Source organism: Helicoverpa armigera, chromosome 8, assembly GCF_030705265.1.
Source record: "Helicoverpa armigera isolate CAAS_96S chromosome 8, ASM3070526v1, whole genome shotgun sequence".
NCBI classification, from domain to species: Eukaryota; Metazoa; Arthropoda; class Insecta; order Lepidoptera; family Noctuidae; genus Helicoverpa; species Helicoverpa armigera.
In genome coordinates this window covers 1,491,846-1,511,251 of record NC_087127.1, presented here as the reverse complement: position 1 = coordinate 1,511,251, position 19,406 = coordinate 1,491,846, and the positions used below count along the sequence as shown (strand labels likewise).

The following is a 19,406-nucleotide window of genomic DNA, read 5'->3' as shown; positions in this document are numbered from 1 at the left end:
GAATATTTCATTACAGATTATATTTTCAATGGGGTTATCTAAACTGAGCATAATTGTCTATGAAATCCTTATGTAAACTTTGTTTGCCATTTTATAGTGAAGGCCAAATTATAGGTCCACCCTATCTAAATAAATTCTATTGCATTGATTATAAAATGGCAAATGAAGTTAAGTTAAGCTAACGTAACGTTCCGAAGTTATGTTACTTGACGTAACTTAGTACCTAAGGTAAAAGATTTTTTTTTTAGTCTAGCGAGGTAAATAACGCTCATTCCTTTTCTATATACGAGAAGAGGTCTAGGCCTAAATAGGGCTCATAAAAAGGCTGATGATGATGAATACTGGTGAATACATTCTTAGTATCCCCATGCATACGTGACTATTCCAATCAAAGCGTAGTATGCATAGATTACAACATACAAACAAAACAAGCCTGTGACATATAACAAATACTTGTCCTATTAATGTAGTTCCTATCATGGATCAATACAGTTCAGTTTGTCATAATATGGCATTACATCATCATGTAAATATGTCACCACTGTACAGTAAACTGCACATTAGTGGTAACTGTCATACAACTTAACTCAATAGTAATAAGTACGATCTTCCTATAAAACTATTACCACTGATCTGCAGTTGACTGTACTTATTAATTCATACGTTTTGTTAATTGAACCGTTTCCCTATGGGTTTGTAATTAATTAATTAACTAATTGAATAGTTAGTTGGTAATATTGTTTTGAATCGTATTGCGGGAAACAGCTAGTTCTGCCTGAATATAAAAAAAAAAAAAATTCAACAATAACTGAGTTTTTGATGACTGTTAATCAAATTATCTCCTGTCAAAGTAGGTTAAGTATTGAAATAGAAAGGTCATGTGGATCTAGATAAGATATACGTAGCCTGGCATAACAGATAATAAAGAAAAAAACGTTTTTGAAGTACTATTTATATGCTTAATTTAAAATTTAACTACGGAAAAGGAAACCTAGATAGCAAAAAGCGAAAAATTACACGCTTACCGTTAGTTAGAGTCAAAAATCTTCGTACTAAAGACAGTTAAATTGATACACATCCTGTGCTTTTAAAAATAATTATTTTAATCGTAGTTAGCACTAATTAAACTAGAATTTTAAAACCTATTTCCACTTATCTACGATTTTCGAACGAAGGTCGGTCACGTCTTTAAAAATACTCCGTGCATGAACTGTTTACGATTCGCTGTAAAGATTACACTTATCAAAATGATTAAAGTATCGATAAAGGTGTGATGAATAATATTTGAATAAAATACATATAAATGTCCAAAAATGTGGTAATTAATTTTAAAACACTGTATAAACGCACATAAAAATCATCAAAAGACTTTTCTAACAAATCCAAACAAAGCTAAGATATTATTTTTAATCATGAAGTTCCGTTCATATCTTCCAGCTCCATTATCAGATCAGTTCGACAGAACCATATTATTGCATTTTCATCAGAACTATACATTATCAGCTACCAATTTTCATGACGCTACGATTCTTGGAAGATGTTTAATGTAGTTAGTTACCTTAGATTCCAGTATTATACAGGTCTAAAAGCGTGTTGAAAATGATCCAACTACGTCCTGGACTTTATAAAATAAGCATTTAAATGGTAGAAAAAGGGTTAATATTCAAATTTGATGGTACGGAGCCCTAAAAATAAAACCTTCTTTAGCCTTCAGTTTATAAACCACGTGTGATATCTAGCTAGATATCCAACAATTTAGATCGCAGTATCAATTTTGTTATGCCAGTGCAAATTCACTGTTTACTTTGGACGTTATTAAGTAACGCCTGTTTTTAATTACCCAAATTAACCTGAATAGCCAATTAGTTCTAAATGTAATGTTTGGAAATTCATTTAAGTTAATGTTTAGCTCTTTTTTTAGACTTTGTGCCTTTAATTTATGAATGTATTTCATAATATATTTAATTTAACTAATATTGTAAGGAGGTTTGTGACGTTGTCGAAATAATCTATGGATCAACTGAACCTATTTTGAAAATTCTTTTAACAATAGAAGGCCACGTTATTTTGGGTACGTAGAACTATATAGTAATCTGTGATCATCTATATACTAATATTATAAAGCTGAAGAGTTTGTTTGTTTGTTTGAACGCGCTAATCTCCGAAACTACTGGTCCGATTTGAAAAATTCTTTCAGTGTTAGATAGCCCATTTATCGAGGAAGGTTATAAGCTACTTTTTATCCGGGTTTAAGCAGAGGTTCCTACGGGATGCGGGTGAAAACGCTGGCAGAAGCTAGTAAGTTATATTTTATCTGGATACGGGAATAAGTTCTTTCGGAACTTGAGTGAAACCGCGGGATTCCGCTAGTTTCATAGTATAATATGATCGGCTTTTCTATGAGAAAAGAAGAACAATTAAGTTCGTAAATTATTTAAATGAATTCCGTATTCGTGTGTAGAACGAGATATGAAGGCCACACGTTTTTAATTTATTTTGCAACATTATAATAAATTCATTAATAATAATTTCACACACTCATGTTGGTTATGAAATTAAGAGTAGGTATGTAGTTTTCGCGTGTGTAAATGTGCTTTTTGTTTGCAGTAAAGTACCGACTTAATCTTTTACTTTTTATTTCAAGACTATTGTTTTATGGAAGTAAAATAATACCTATAGTTGGAGGAAAGTAAGTATAATTAATGCAATGAATGCCATGAATTTTCTATCTCTGCACCTATATTTTATTCTGAGTAATTAGAAGCGGCTAGATTTTCATTTGTTTCAGTAATTAAATGACCTCTAAGTTATGCAGATGTAAAGCTGTCTTGAGATTTTAATAAATAATGAAAATAGAATAAAGAATAAAAACATGTCATACGACATAATCTTTACTAACATAGGTATTAGCAATACATAATTAGTAATACGACCTTGAGCATCTATAAATAGCGACGAAAGTATTAATTGAGTCATAGAATCCTTTGAAGTGCAAGTCGATTCTAATTAGGTTTTAAGTACGAAGAGGTTAATTGGCGCTATTGTTTCATGGCCTATTACCTCCGTTTACAATACGAAAGACTCATACCAACCTAGATTTCTTTTTTTCACAGTATAAGGTATAAGTACATAAACCTTTGTTGCCTACCAGAAAATTAAAAGAACTTTTGAATTGAACTTTTTACGAAGTTATAATGATATGAGCTTCAGTCAGCAATTTCACCGTCATTTCGTAGGATAAACTTCGCACACCCGGTTAAAAAGTAGCCTTGATAAAAGAACTCCCACACTGAAAAAAAAATCGTACCGAAAGTTCCTGATATTAGCACATCAAGAAAACAAAAGAAACTCTTCATTTGTCAAAAGAAAGTATAATAAGGATATCAAATAAAACGGTTTGACAAATAAAGATTTAAAAACCCGTCTAGAAAGTTGAGTTATTGTCGTAATCAGCAAATGTCAGTGACATTTACCGGCTGATGACTAATGTCTGCATAAATTATGGTTTTGGCAAGTCCCCTTATAAGGTCAAGTTGATGTACTCACTCAAGTACATAGCCAAGCCCCAAACTCGCTTGTGGCTGAACAAAAAACGGTACAATGATCTTTGCGCATTTTATTACTCACTCATCTGCAGCGAGGATTTTAATTAAATCATGTACCTATTAGAACTGTTTGGTTAGAAACTAGATTTCGCAAGCAACTTAGGCATCGGGATAAAAGCTATTTTTATGTCCATCTCAAATAGTTCAGTCGTTTCAGCAAGAAAGCTCAACGATGTAGGATAGATTAACTGGTAATTCCATGTTTAGCAAAACGTGAATTATAGCAAAGTGTTCCTGAATTAACGTTAAATGCATCAGGAAGGATGTTACATTTTCCTTGACCAAAATGGTTCCAAATGTTAATTAACCACGACCTTTGACCATTTAAATCCTGTTGAGGTTATTACGGGAAAATGGGAATTGTAGGTAATAATTTCAGGAATCGTGTAACGCTAATGTAAAAGTTGATGTTAGAGTTCGTAAAGATTTTAGTCACTTTCAGCAAATTACTAATATTGAGACTAGCTTATAATCTAGTAAAAAATGCCAGTCAGGAAGGCGATATCGAGGCTAAACGCCTAGGGTGCGTCGAAAGTACATTAACATATCATCTACTTAGTAAATAACAATATGAACATCAGGCCTTAACTTAGATACATCTCACTGTATTTACTTGATAGGAATATGCATAGATAGATTCACATATTAATAATAGAGCTTCGGTGCCACAGACAGACATACGGAGCAGTCAAACTTATAACAACCCTCTTTTCGTATTGATGGTTAAAAAAAATACTCTAGCCTAGTCTTTTTCCGTTTTGACGTTTATGCGACAAAAACCCGCAATTTATGTCCCGGTCTTTCTAAACCTAAGTAGACAGTCAAACAATGATAGGAAAACTTCGTGGTTCACTTCTGGTAATCAATGAATGCTAACATCTATGTAGGCAAGTATATTGTTCTCTTAAAGTAAAATTTACGAGCATCAGACTGCACTTTCACGCCTCACAAGTTTATGAAGTACGCTTTCACATTTCAGTTCCTTTAACGGAGATATCTCATGTTATTTTAACCATTTAGGTTTACTGATGTTTATCTTTATTTAATGTGAAAGCTGTATAAATTGTTCTAAAGATTGATGGTATTATTTCAACTGAAACTGAAAAAGTAACGGCCTCTGACATACTTACGTTTTCTGCGAGAGATATTACCTACTTTTGAGTAAGTAGAACTTTAAGGTAAGTAACGTTTGAGTTTTTCGAGGTAAGTGACCAGAAAAACAATGATTATTATCAAAGATTCTTTAAAACAGGATGTTCCTTTCTTTGACACCTTTATTCATACAACTGTGTAATTTTTACTCTACAGTTAAGTACTTGAAAGTAATAACTCGCATTGTAATGCATGCCATACCTTTGATGTACATAAATGTCACCAGGCCCATTGGGTGTAATAAAGTCAATATGTCATACATTAAATACGGGACTTGTTAGGATCATTTCTCATTTCATAAACGTAAACAACCTCGATGGATATGGGCGTAATTAACAAAAATATATTTTATAGCGGTCAGACTGAAACTAGCTGAAAACTTTCATTCATTTTCACTTACATACTTTTTTCAAGAATTGTGGTCCAGGTTGTTCAATATATAATTTTTAATTTTCAATTTCTCAAAACACCTGTCTACTGTGAATTTTCACGTTCAAATTAGCATCTTAATTTCATCATTGGTCAAAATGGAAGCAAAAACACAACGTTTTTACGATTGATGAAGCTGAAACATTTAAGTTATCAATAAAAAATCCTAACTTCCAGTTTCCCCTTTACCCACAAAAATACATAGTACTTCAGCAACAATAGCATATCCGTTTAGCCGACAGGTCGACAGCAAGGCGCAGCTAGAGGCGCGGCCGACCTACTTACCGCATCCGACGGAGAGGCGCCGAAAATATTGTGACGTCATTTTAGTGCAGTTGTTGGTGATGCAGTGTTTCTAGGACTTTCTATGATCGAAAGGGTTGTTAGGAAAATCTACTTATAAGAATAAATTCTAAGTAGCATTAAGAGTTATAAGAGGTAGAAGTGCGGTACCAAATTCCTTCCTTACCCCATAAGACCGATATCCATATATTTCTTGTCATGAATAGCAGGTAGTTAGTTTTTCAGCTTAAAAAATAGTACATAAGATCTAGAGCAGCCCAAAGCCTTGCCCCATTTAAAATTTTATAGACTTTGGCTACCTATAGTCAGGTCTTGCAATGTTCTAGCATGTTTCTTAAAAGGTCAAGTTTAGCCTGATCAAAATTAATTAAATAGTATATTATTTTAAAATATCATTAGCTATTTATTTATTCGAATTAAGTTCAAGAACATCTTGCATAAATAAAAGTGATATCTCGTTAATACTGCAGATTTCGTAAACTTTATTCAAATTTTCTAGATCAAGATTAGAATGACGTCATTGCTTTGTAGTAATCCTATAAATTATTAGAAAAAACCGATTGTTTTGTAAAAATCATGTAGCGACAATTACTTACATAAAATTAAATAAAAAATATCTACGTCGCGTCGCTGCGGTTCCACTGCATGTGTTCGCGGTCAAAGGTTGGTTTTCACGGAAATTTTAGAAATGATCGCATGAAAGCTTCTAATCGACAAAACAGCGAAGTGAAACATTTTCGTGCAACGACAGTGCCACACAGTCTCGTCTTCAGAATTTTCTTCACGTTTATGTTATGAGAATCAGATAGGTAAGTAATAGAAAAGATTATGGGAAAACTGTGACACAAAATGTTAAGTACCTACATATTGTATGAAGTGTTTTAGAACAAAGTCGTGCGGTCCTTGGTCCAGTCACAGCACTCATAAGGTAAATCGAGTGGGCCATTTGTTTTGATTACACATACCTACTAATGTTCTACACACACTTAGCATAAGAATGGAGTAAGTATTGGCGCTGACTAAAGTGTTGTTTGAGATGGGTTAGTCAGGTGAATTGAAAAGGGAATAACAAATAGATATTTTACATGATTATTGTAAGATTTTTTAAATTTTGATATAATTGTATCGAATATGTTTGTATTATTTTTCCAATCATGCAATTCTAGTTTCCTCTAGTGGTTTCTTCCGTATCACGTGGGAACAATTCAATGCACCCGAATGGAAAGTGTCCTGTAGAAGTGTACAGTTCCTCGATAAATGGGCTACCTAACACTAAAAAAATAATTAAAAAAAAAACGGTTGAGTAGCTCCTCATTAGCACTCAGCAAACAAACAAATTCGTTAGCTTTTACTATTTTAGTACATCGATTTTCAATTAAAGCTAAAAAGTCAATTATTCAATAAGACAGCACAAATTAATCTTCTTGCAAGCGGAAGTAAGTCTTACATCTCGTACAAATTACATTTATTTATGCAAATTCACCGCACGACTACACTTGGTTAATGGAAACCTCGTGATGGAATCAACCTTTCATAATCATCATAATACCGGTTCTTAGCTTAACTAAGGAGATGATTTCTAAATGCATTAAGAACAGTCTAGAATTTTCTAGATGGTGATTAGGAACTTTGTGATATCCGCGCTGTCTATGTAGGCTGAGATTGAATTTCCTATTATAGTGTAAATTGGCTGTTGCTGATGAATACTAAGCAGTGACATAAAGTTTAATGCCAAAGATGATGATGGAAAACTGCCGTAAAGTATTAATTTCCATTAAGAAATAAGGTTACTGATTTTTCCTTTTGAAACTTCTGAAGCTTTACAACATCATTCGCAAAGCTTGTAATTTGAAATAGCATTGAAAAACACACGGTATTTTTCTTGCTATTTTCAAAGTGCACTGGTAGAATCGAAGAATAGAAGTTCATGACATTCTTCTAAATATTGTGGAACTTAATTTTTTATCCTTCGAAGTATTTTAAAGTTGTCAATAAAGCAGTGGATAACAAAAGACAGTATTTGTTTGAATTTAAATACGAAAGTTTTCTAACTGTTAAACTCAACAATAATAAACTTCAGTGCCATATTTAGCTGTAACGTTTGCATAGCTATATGGGCAGTTATGTGGTTTATATCCTACTGCATACGTGAGCTTCCGCTATGCAAAGTTCAGTCATAATCCGTTGCATTTGTGCCGTGACTTATACAGCAACGATTTGTTATGTTAGTTGTTGTAAATGACGTCAGATTTTCTGACAAAGAGAAGGAAATTAATGAGGTGGTTTTCTTTGTAAGGTGATTTAATATTGTGTTAGGTTTATGACCGGAAAAAATATCGACAGAATAGTTTTAAAATGCAGATATTTTAAAAAGTTTTCGCAATAATACAAAAAGGTATTTAGATGTTGATTTAAAGAATTTTAAATTTCGAGATCTTTGTGTTTATTATCGACTTTTTTACTTTATTTTCTTTTGTCGCTTTTAATGGTGCAAGATGATGCTACGTAGTTTTATATGTATCTACTTGTATATATGTAAGGCAAAAAAGTATCTCCAAAAGAAATCTATCTATTACCTCAGCAATTAAATTAACTGTAAACTCAAAGTCAAAGACCTTGTTACAAACAGGTATCCTGTCTAGTTTTAATCTATTGTCAATTAGTTTGCATCCAATTTTTTCATGGTCTCCAACGGTGAACACGCGTGCATTTCCTGGAAGTCCCCAATTTATGCCTAGCGGGAAATTTGCATCCAGTGTGATAGTACCGCTAGTTTTATATTTCTGATTTTTATATTGTTTTAGTGGTTTTGATAATATGGAAATATTGTTAGGTACGTGTGCTGATAATAAGTTATTGTTCAAAACTAATTTGTTTTAGGTCGCTGAAGGAATAATTTTGTTACACAAAATATTATTTATTTCTTGAAGATTCTAATCCGTTGATCGATTGACATAAATTTGGTATAGGGTCACGATATTGTTCTTATTTGCAGTGTTAAAGACACAAAAATGTTAAGACTTGTAAAAAAAAATTAACTTTTCAGGACAAAGAAATAGGATGTGCTTGAAAATTGAGCCGCGTATTTAGGCGATTTTCACTGTAACACAATAAGTGCTAACAGAAATTAACACATACACACAAGAAACAGATAATCGTTAAATCCTTGTTGGCCAAAATTCGTGTTTCCTGAGTCATCGGGATGATGTCACATATCCTTCGCAGTACGTGACGGCTTAGCAGATCACTCACGAATCATGATTAGGTAGGACAAGTGAGTTAGTATTAAGTGTGTATCTCCAAAAATGTAGGTACGTAAGTGTGAAGACATTTCGATAAGCTGAGTATGGATATGAGTAACAGCTTAATTTGTACATGGTTATTGTGGTTGTTTATTGATATTGGAATAATTTATATATTTAGATTTATATTATTTAGGTACTTAATATTTATAAATAACAATTCTTCATTAGAACTTCATGTTTACCTAATATTGGGTACTTGGTAGGCACTATATTTCTGAGTATTAGACCCGTCTTTCCTGTTTTACCCGTGTTTTCCCGGTTTAAATCACCAAAGCATGTAAATAAGTATGTAGTAAGTTATATAGAATTATATAAATAAATACATTACATAAGGAAAACTATGTCAAAGTTGCGGAGACATCACAGTATTTATTTCCCCTTCCCAGTTCATCATTAGTGCACCATAAACTTAGATCATTCAGCTGACTGGAACCGCCATGATAATAAAATCTCTATGCGACAAAGTCATACAAATTCGCGCGAGGGCAGGTAACGCAACGGATAGTGATAGTTTACTTAGGCATTTTTGAAACACCGTTACTCAAATTGACGAACACTAGCATAAAATAACAAACGAGTATTCCAGGCGTTCTTTTTTTTGGAAAATCATCAAATGCTGTGGGTGCAGCGTGCGGGAGTGTCAGACTCTTATTGACTACAACCCATCATATTCCTTCTGGAGCCCTTAGTGTGCTACGGTCGCGGTAACTCGCGTAAACGGTCCCACAGCCCCAGCAAGATTGTTAGCGAACTCTCGTACCTTTAGCAGAGGGCAATGGCGTCTCCGGTAAGTAAGCTGATCTAAGAGCATGAGCATAGTATGGGAAAGTATTGTAGTTTTTATCTCTTGTAGTAATTCCCATTATTATCTCCTGGGAACCGCTAGGATGTCAATAAAATGTCACGTTACTATTGCAATGTATAGCGGTAATCGGAAAAAGAATTAATTAATTATTGTTTTCGTCTTGTTAAAGTTTTTTTGTGAATAATATGCTAAGTTAGTGAAACTTCCAATAGATTTTAAGGCTTCTAGATACCACAGATCTAGTCTATAATAATCTGTTTTTAAAAGGAATTTCAGCTCACATTTACACAGAGAATTATCTATGATAACTGTTAACTTAAAGCGCGTTTATAAATGCTGCAGATATTGTAAAACATTTTGATTACAACTCCTAAATATGTGCTTCTAAATCCGTTAACTGGCCATTGATAAAATTGTAAGAATTAAGTACTTTAAAAATAACGAAAAAATATTAAAAACGTTAGGAAACGTTTTTATTATGAAAGGAGCCTACTAAGTATGCAATCAAACAAACGAAATTTACCTATGTTTACATACCTACTTTCAAAATGTCACATTTATTACCAATATAACTTCGAACCACAAACCTCTTACTTTAAGTGCTAGTTTCCTAACCTCTGAGCTATCTAGACTCCATTACGTAATATTTACTTAATAAGTACTTTTGTAATGATTACTATAAACTGTACCTGGGACAGCTGTGTAAATTAAGAACTGAATCATAATGTTTTTATTAATGACGCCGTTTTGTTCTTTATTTTATGTTTATGACGACTATTAAAGTTTCGGTCGTGTTTTGGCAAGAGTTATTAATGTTATAAGACCATATAATTATAATAGTGATAATATATGTTTTTTAAGTCCTCTCTAAATAATTTTCAAAGATTGAGTTACGATATAAGACGGCTAATGATTTTTTTTTGTTTAGACAAAATACTTTTTTAGTAAACCGACGTTATATCGATACACGTGAGCGATAAGGGTGTTCAGAACCCGGCCATAAAACGCTATCATTTATCGATATTTTCCACAAAACAAAGCAAATAATATCGATGTTTTTACATAAATAAATGTCAGCAAGTAATATACAGCGCGACCAATCCATTCATGGAGCGTGAATATTTGTAATTTAAATTCATTTAGAGTTTACGTTAATTTGCAAATCCACGCATTGCTACGCTACGCTGGAAATGTTGATAATTTTGTAGAAACAATTAGAAAATTACGTAATTTATACTAATTATTTAAAATTGAAGCGTATTTTTCTGTGATTTAAGCGTTGTTTGCTTGAAAAAAATCTTTCACTGTCAAATAGCCCATTTATCAACTAAAACTAGTTGTGTCATGCAAGCGAATCTGCTGAAATCTAGAAAAAATAAATTTTTGGTCTGGATAATATGGAAAGAAGGGAATTTTTTTAAATAAATAAATAATGAATAATTTTTATTTGCATAGCAAGTTGTGCATGTTCTGCATTAACGTTATCGTAACGAAATTTTATTATTCAGTCGGTGACATCAGAAAATATTACATTATGAAGCGATATATTCACGATTACGACCTTTTACAATATAGTGATAAGGATCAGTGGCGGCCCTAGGGGTGTGCGAACTGTGCCATCGCACAGGGCCTCGCGCTTGGGGGGGCCTCGCGCTACAACCCACACTAATAAAAAAAATTATAATTAAAAAATATATATATGATCCAAGAAAAAAAAATTGAAAAATTGCATTTTTTGACTTTCAAAACTCAAATTTTTCGCGCTCGCTACGCTCGCGACTTCACCTTGCACTGTTGTTTATTATACAAGTTTAGGCGCTTTAGTGACCTAAAGCTCAAATTTTTTTGCGCTCGCTACGCTCGCGGATGCTTTACTTTCCACTTCTTTTGTTTTTTTTTCATCATTTTTTAGCCGGACCTAGAAGGTAGCGCCGCTTTTAAGTCCTTCTATTAACAAAAAAATTACTCCTAGTTTCCGTATGAACTTTCTTATTTACGACGTTCGAACTGCTCAAGTCACAATCTTTCAATACATAGGGGGCTCTTGGGTCATGATTGCACCCGGGCGCTACATGAGCTAAAGACGGCCCTGATTATCTCGGTGCTGAAATATACATAGGTATATTAGACAATAATTTAATTGAAATTTATAAACTACCGAAATAGTACATAGAATTCGAATAATAAAATAATAATATAGAAAAAGCAGTTTTTGAGGCTTAAAATTATTAAAACATGTTTACGGAATTCGATGACACAAGATCGACTTTCAGCCCTTGCTATTCTTTCGATCAAAAATGACGTTGCTCATTCATTCCATTATTCTGCTTTAATTAAAGATTTTAGTCTTAAGAAAAGTCGCAAGCATCAGATCATTTTAATATTTGTTAATGTTGTGATTCTTTAAATATAAACTGTAGTAAAAATAAAATTTTATTAATTTGTTTAACTTGAGCATTTCTCCTCAAACAACGATTAGCTAAATCAAAACACCAGCTTACTCTCGCAACACTTACTTTTCAGGTAGGACTAGGGCTGCCATCCGTCCGGGTTTCCCCGGATCTGTCCTCGTTTAAAGGCCGTCCGGGCGGGGTTTCAAGAAGTGTCCGGGGAAAACCCGAACATTTTTCACAGGGCCGTCTTAACCTATGGTGCAGGGCATGCGAATAACCCAGCCATACATTCCTAGGGCCAGCAGATTTCGTAGGATGATCACTCGATTTGAGAAGATAAGAAGTCAAACAGGTTTTTTGATAACAATCGTTAAATCCACCAACCAAGCCAATTCATAGCCTGCCACGCCTTCATCAACTACGAGTTGAAAACATAGTATACATGAGATTGCTTGCCTTGTATGGAAGTGTAACCTTGTAAAATTACAAATAGACAAGCATTTGCTGCAGAAGTGTCCCAAAAGTCAACAATTTTCGCGCTCGCTTCGCTCGCGGCTTCTTTTCTTGGCACAATTTTTTTACATTTAGCTACTTTAATATCCCAATATTCAAAAAATTTTGCGCTCGCTTCGCTTGCGGCTTCTTCACTTGGCGGATTTTTTTTATTATACAAGTTTAGGTGCTTTAGTGACCCAAAACTCAAAAATTTTCGCGCTCGCTACGCTCGCGGCAACTTCACTTTACAGTTGTTTGTATTTTTTAACCTATCAAAAAGGTAGCGCCGTTTTAAAGTCCTATTACTAACTAACAAGAAGGTAACTCCTAGTTTCCATATGAGCATTCTTATTTATGACCTTCGAAATACATTAAGTCACAATCTTTCAATACTACATGAGCTAGGGCCCTGACTTTTCATGTAAGGAAGCACCTCATTGAATTTAAGTATATGGTAATAAAAAAAATTAGGTCTAGTTTTGTTTTAAAAAAAATCGGACTCGTCCGGGGAAAAAATGCGATTTACGCCAAATGTCCGGGTTTTTTAAATGTTTTTCCGGGTTTGGCGGAATTCGAAATGGCAGCCCTACGTAGGACAAAGGGCCTCGCATAAGACCTGCCGCACGTAGCCTCGCAATGGCTAGGGCCGCCGCTGATAAGGATAAAAGCATTTAAATAAAAAGTATTTGATATGAAACTCGTTTATTACTGAAATGGATATCGTCCAAAAATATTTTCACTTTATTTCAGGAATTTGAATGAATAGTGAAGGAAGGAAATAATATAGTAATTTATGTGAATAGGTAGTCAATAAGTAAATTTTATGCTACATATATTATAGACGAACAAGCTTCGATAAAATGTAATGGATAAATGGGCTATTTGACACTGAAAGATTTTTTCTAATCGGTCCTGTATTTCTTCAGCTTAGTTCACAAATAAACAAGTTCTTCAGCTGGGTATATACTAACGCTAGTAGGTATAACTTCATACCAATAAAAAACAGTCTAGTTAGTACTTACTCATAGATATTGCACACATTCAGAGCTAGAAAGGCGCAAAGGTATTATAACCCAACTAGGTCAAGTGTGAAAACAAAATCTTTTGTCGGCGTTGCAGCTAAACTATCGATTCATGTATGAAACTAATATTTGCATAGTTTGCAGAGAGAGCCTGGGTGTTCCAGTTCTTTACTGTTATGCATGAGGTACTTATTTGCATTTATAAATAAGCTGCGGTTCAGTTGACATTTCTAGGTGTAAGTAAGTCTACTCATCTTCAATTAAAATCTGTTAAGGCTAGGTTATAAAACACATTTATTTGAAACTTGCTATTTCATCTGTGTCAGAAGGGAATTACTATTTCCCGCAGCCGCATAACGTAAACGGTATATCAGGCTTTAACAAATTCGTGACAAACAGCTTTAAACTTAACAGATCTATCGGCTCACACGGCTGTTATTTAGAGACAAGCCTCTGAGGACCCCTGACATACGTAACACTATTTATACGAATTATGATATACATGAGTACCTAATATGTATTTTCTACTTAATCTTCAACGGTAAAAACGCCTTCATGTATACCTACGTACACTAAAATTAATAGAGTCGATGAACTACGTTTATTTGGTAGAACGTGAGGATCTATTGGACTGAATTGAAAAATTATATCATTGTTATATATGTAGCCCAATTACAGTGGCGGCGTAGCATCGGGTGGCACCCGGGGCGAACTACTTATTGAGCACCCTCCCAAAAAAACGACAAATCATAATCACGTAGTAAAAAAAAACATACAGAATTAACACAAAAGTACCCAAACAAGTTTGAAAAAGCACTTCAAACTTCAAATATTTATTGCAATCATGAGTGTTAGAAGGTGTTATAAAATGTAGAGGGACATATAGGCACCGTAAAGTGAAGAACCCGCGAGCGAAGCGAGCGCGAAAGATTGTAAAGACGCGGAGGAAAGCAGTGTAAAGTGTAAGGCGCGAGCGTAGCGAGCGCGATATTTTTGAGTTTTTAAACACAGAAGTTCCCAAAAATGTTTGAAAAAACGCACTGTAAAGTGAAGAAGGGCACGTAAGTTTTGATACTTGTGACGCAAGAAGATATCTAAAGAGAATAGAAAAAATAACTGTCAAGTGTAAGGCGCGAGCGCAGCGAGCGCTAAATTGTTGAGTTTCAGACATGTCAAAGTAAAAAAACGACCCGAAATTGAAGCAGCTGCGAGCGAGCTCAAAATTTATTGAGATTTGGGACACCGAAGTCCTCCACCTCCTCTTACAAATAGCGCCTAAATAGCTTAGAAATATCCACTGTAAAATATTTTTTTTTTGAGGACTCTAATTTAACTCAGAATTAAGCACAAATTAAAAGAAACCGTGACTTAAGCGAGTGTCAGTTTTTTTTGCTACTTCGGTGCTTTCTTTTTGCTAGATTGAGGACTCAAAACGTAAGTGTAGAACAAATTGGAAATGAAGAGAAATCCGCGAGCGAAGCGAGCGGAATTTTTTTTTTCTAACTTTGAGGAATTAATTAAAGTAATCAGATAAAAGCAAAAATACGAGAGAAGGGTGACGAGTCGAACTGAGAGGGGTGACCGCCTCGATGTCTCATGTAGTTTTGTTTAAAATTTGAATATCACGCAGTGATTGGTAGTGAACCTAGGCTTCGCAGATTAGAATGGCACCCTTAGTGACTTGTCCCTTCTGCCCGCGCCATCCTGGTCATGCAGATATGTGCCGACCGAGATGGCACCCCCCGAGATGTGGCACCCGGGGCGTACCGCCCCCTCCGCCCCCCCCTTACGCCGCTACTGCCCAATTATCAAGGAAGGCTCTAGGCTACTTTTTATTCAGGTACGTTGAGTAGTTCCCACGGGACGCGAATAAAACTGATGGTAGAAGCTAGTACCAGATAAAATCCTAAGCGTGATATAATTTAATTGAGAGAAACCGGCTCTTTAATGATATATAGCTAAATATAATAGCTTTGATAGCGGTCTATATCTCATTTATTGTCCATTACTATAATCTGTTAAGCATCATTATTGTTTAAAAGATAATTTCTTGCTTAATGGGTTGGTCAACGCACTTATGGATTAATATTTTGAAAATATTGTCTGCTGTTCTTGTACTTTTATTTGACACGGTTTCAGATCAGTCATTTTTAACTTCAGTTCGAGTCCCGTAAAAACGACTTTTCGTCTTCAAATAAAATGTACCCTGTGTCCTCCGGGAATATTGTAGCTTCCCAACAGTAAAAGTTTTTATCGTTTTCAGTAATTGCATAGCATTAAGTGGCACAAAGAAACAAAAAAAATGAATGGATAGATAGGATATTCGGTCAAATGCTTCTTTTAAAACATACGTCGTTTCACATTTTAGAATCCTCAGGTTCAACATTTACTAAAGGTACGCATTTTTGTTGCCCTTTTAATTCAATTCTTAAAATCAATATTTAAATAGATTTCTTTTGCCACGTGAATAAGACATACAGAAAACAAACACATATGTGGAGTGGCATTGAAAGGAGTGCCCTCGGCATAGTCTGACTCAGCCCATTAGGTCGCCAATACAATGGCTTTCTTTATATTATAGTGATAAATAACTTGTTTACACCGGGTTCATTGAGAATTCTCTTTTATAGTAATGGCATGCCGAAGGTATATATCATATAAATAGATATTTTAAAACCGCATATTTGTAATGAGTAAACTTCATGTAAAAATTGTGTGTAATTGAATAAAAATATTTATTGATTGGTCTAATGTTATTAATTTTCATATCGATTACTTCAAATTACTGGGGAAAAGAAAGATGTACTAATGTCCTGATGTTAATTGTAAATGAAGCATGAAATTCTGAACAGAATATTACGAGTAGAAGTAAAAAGATTACACGGAGCCGGATATACTCATATACTTTGAGATTAAACAAAAAAAAATACAAACAATTGTTTATAACATTCTAATTCAAAGAAATACAGATACAACAATATCGTGGACTTTGATCTTATTATAAAAGCGATAAGATCAAAAGCAGATGATATAGTTCTGTGTTCCCAAGGAGTGTGTATTCAACAGTTAAATATCTGAGGTCATGGAGTTCATACAGTCAACGTAATTATACCATAGCTATATAAAGGTACGTTTTGCAAGCGAGCTGTCGACTGCAACTGCCGACCGCACGTGCCGCAGCTGCACCACTGCTTTTTATGAAATCGTTTTGGATCGAAGCCGCCAGCAGCATGTGTCAGCAGTTGCAGTCGGCAACTCGCTTCTAAAACGCACCTTAACCCTGCGTGCACGCAATGCGGTGCCATTTAATATGCAATAGTTTTCATACCATTGCCAATAAACAGTTTTATTGCCTTTTGCCTTTAATGTCGTAAATCTCTCTTTACAGTTTTCTCAGAGAATCTGAGTGTTAAGACGAAACGAAAATGTTTATAAATTAGGTGTTTAGTGTTCATGTTATTGCGGAGACATGATCAAGGTTTTTACTGCGGTGTTAAGTTTAATTTCTGTATTTTAAATATTATATTGATAGTTTATAATTTAATGTTTCATGAATATAAATAATTTAATGATATTCATCAATATCTACATTTATGTTACTGCACGCCTTTGGAGGACCCTTTGATGAAAAAAAATGTGCATTGATTTCAATTCGAACTCCAAAAGTACCTGCCTAGTAATAGTAGCGAACATTAAGTTTGTCTATCCTTAAAAGCATAGATAACCTAAGATCGTGCTCATAGTGAAAGCCGATCGATCAATTGAACACATTAGTAACGATAGATATACACCAATAGATAGATTGATTCCAATCTATTTGCGTAACCGACACTTAAGTGATCAAATTGGTCAGTAACATTTCAATAATAGATTTGCAACACAAATATTATTAAATGGAACCGGCGTAAATGATGATTAAAAAGATAATGAGGATGTTGGCAAATAAAAATGTTTTATTAATCTTTTTATTCGATTCGATCGTTCATAGGGTTAAGCAACGCTTGGAACGGTCGGTCTGTAGATAGGTGACCATCTTGCCATGACGAGTTCTTCTGTCTTTCGGAAGGCACGATAATTTGGCTAGGCAGATTAAGACAACATGATCAAAGTCAATTTATTGTCCTGATTGAAATACTTTAAGATAGTAAAGAATTAACGGTATGCCCAAAAGATATCTACACGATCCTCCCAGACAGTATTTTGACTACAGATTACAAAATTATTTTGCCGGTCAGAGGTCAGGTACATACAAATCTAAATTCAGACTAGCTAATTTCGTTGCAATGCAAATTATACCTACACTTTATTTAGATACATGTGTGAATTCTGTCTAACACATTTTTTCTCTAAATTACGACTCATCTTTAAAATATTCAACTTCTTTGAGAATTTCCTGTGTCACTGAATCCGGCATTTCTGAATCTGTATTTTTATATAGATGATGTGGTTGATGTGCTGTCGTCTATTAGGTATCTCTTACTTGTCATATATATTATGTCTATGAGGTAAGACAGCACATCAACCTACCTCAATCTCTCAAATTTCTTCAATAGATTTTCAACCTTATCACAATTAGTGGATAGTTAATTTTCGATTGTAAAAATTGGACGATTCGGGTAGATTGACCTGCTGTCTGTAAGTACATATAACACCGGATTATAAAAATATGACATCAACACACATCTATGGGATTCTATTCATAGTTTTATATGGATTGTTTCTATGTCTTTATAGAAAGGTCTAACAGAACTTATTATTTATATTTATTCCTGCCTTCCTCGAGGCAATGTTAACAATACTTAGTGAAACCCTTGTGAGGCTTGGTAACAATGACATCGTAGAACAGATATGACATCACTAATTAAAATATTTACATTAACGAACAAACATGATGAATCACAAACCTATACTATTGACTCGCTGGATGTCATTGCGAATAGCTGTTTGTTAGAATTCCTCAGTTAGTGCCTTATATTTCTAACATTCTCAAGTATTATAGCCATGTCTATAGACAATATATTTTCCCAATATGTGGCAAAAGGTTAGGTTAAAGATTTTCTTCCATACCACCTAGTCTATGAATTATGATTCATTGTTAAATACCTTTCAACTCTTTCCTGGTCTATCGTCTATCATGACGATAGTGGTAGACAGAACACATAACGATAATTTAATTTACTATTACATTCATTTATTTCCTACTTAGAGGAGGAAGTGATGATGGTACTGCTAATGCTAGAAAACATTATGTCGTCTTCTAACTTAAAGGCTTTACATACTCTCTCATTCTTAGTATTATGCGTGAGCTATGACTCCTTTTCAAATTCTTCTTTAAGTAGGTAGGAACATCATAAATTCCATTCCTATCACCTATTGGTGGAAAATACCGTCGTTAAGTTCTAATGAATTTTTAACGTATTTAGGACATAAGTATGACGAAGTTAGTGTAGGCACTTCTAAGAAGGCTGGAATATCCGTAATGACGAAGGTAAATCCTGAATATTAATTGAAAGCCTCGCACCCGTTATATAAAATGTTGAATTAGACTGCAGGTGAGACTCTAACTCCCCCCCTAAAGATACCCCCTGACAAAGCCTTACTAATAATTAATGTCACTGATGAAGTGAATATTTCTCTGTAACTTTTTTTTTTCATTAAACAATAGGCAAACCTTTGATCACAATCAACCCGACTATTTTCTCAAAGTCTTGCTGATCAAAATTAAAGATTAGTATAGATACAGATTCAATGACAATATGAAGTAAGTAACTTTGTACGTATTCGACAAAAGTTTAATAAAAGTTGCAAATATATTTTTTGCATCCTTAAAAACCAAGATTCAATCACAACCGCAATCGGTGCCGGCCGAATTTATCATCGGATCAATTCGCATCGTG

The 19,406-nt window shown here is 34.1% G+C and overlaps 1 protein-coding gene across 2 annotated transcripts in view; it reads right to left on the bottom strand.

The window, feature by feature from the left end:
• Positions 1-19,406, bottom strand: part of LOC110382737 (unconventional myosin IC) — a 56,268-nt gene that overhangs the window by 31,642 nt on the left and 5,220 nt on the right. The window lies entirely within an intron of this gene.